Consider the following 1,063-nt stretch of genomic DNA (forward strand, 5'->3'; position numbering starts at 1 on the left):
ATTCCCTAAAGGAATTAACACATGAAAAAAAAAAACTGTTATTTTTTTCCATTTCAATTAATTCTAAGTCAAGTAAGCAGGCTTAGTTGTATGCATGAAGAAAGCAACATTAAAACCTTAAAATTGTGCATCTACGAGTAGAAAGAATACTAAGAGATAATCTTCCCTTTTGACCCCAAGGACATTTGATGACAAAGAACAGCTAGTGTCAGACGACAAGCTACGCAGCTTTGACATTTATATCCGTGCTAAAACAGCAGGCATCGCTACAAAATCCATTTTAAATGACAATTTTCAGTGTAATGATCAAGAATTTCCTTGATCAAAAGTTTAATAAACTTTTCCATAGGTAAATGTACCTTTAAAATTTCTGGAAGCAAGGTCCCTAGGTATCAGTTGCAATCAAAACCAGTAATGGAGTGGGCATCTCCATTGTTGCTTCATTGGTGTAGTGTGACGGTCTCTCATTCTGGGAGAATCAGGCTTCTGGATACTGAGATCCAGTTACAGAAATGGGCATTTTATTATCTGTTTTGGCATCTGGCCAGTTTTGAGTTTTATTTAACCAACATTTTGGAGAACTAAGAAATGGCAACCCACTCCAGTATTCTTGCCTGGAGAATTCGATGGACAGAGGAGCCTAGTGGGCTACAGTCCATGGGATCACAAAGAGATGGACACGACTGAGGGACTACTACTTTCACTTAACTGTATGCCAGGCACTCTGCTGGATGCTGACAATTAGAAGGAGAACGAGTTTCTAACTTCACGGAGAAGCCACATGGGATATTAGTGTGACATTCCAAGTGAAAAATGATGGGCCTCGAACCAAGTCAGTCAGTGACGAGGAAAATTTTAAGAGAAACTGAGCAAGAGTTTTGAGAGGTATGTGCTGTGTTTAGTCACTCAGTCATGTCTGACTCTGCAACCCCATGGACTGTAGCCCACCACACTCCTCTGTCTGTGGGGATTCTCCAGGCAAGAATACTGGAGTGGGTTGCCATGCCGTCTTCCAGGGGTTCTTCCCAAACCAGGGATCTTACCCAGGTCTCCTACATTGCAG

This window comes from Bos javanicus, chromosome 12 (assembly GCF_032452875.1).
Source record: "Bos javanicus breed banteng chromosome 12, ARS-OSU_banteng_1.0, whole genome shotgun sequence".
In the NCBI taxonomy this organism is placed as follows: domain Eukaryota; kingdom Metazoa; phylum Chordata; class Mammalia; order Artiodactyla; family Bovidae; genus Bos; species Bos javanicus.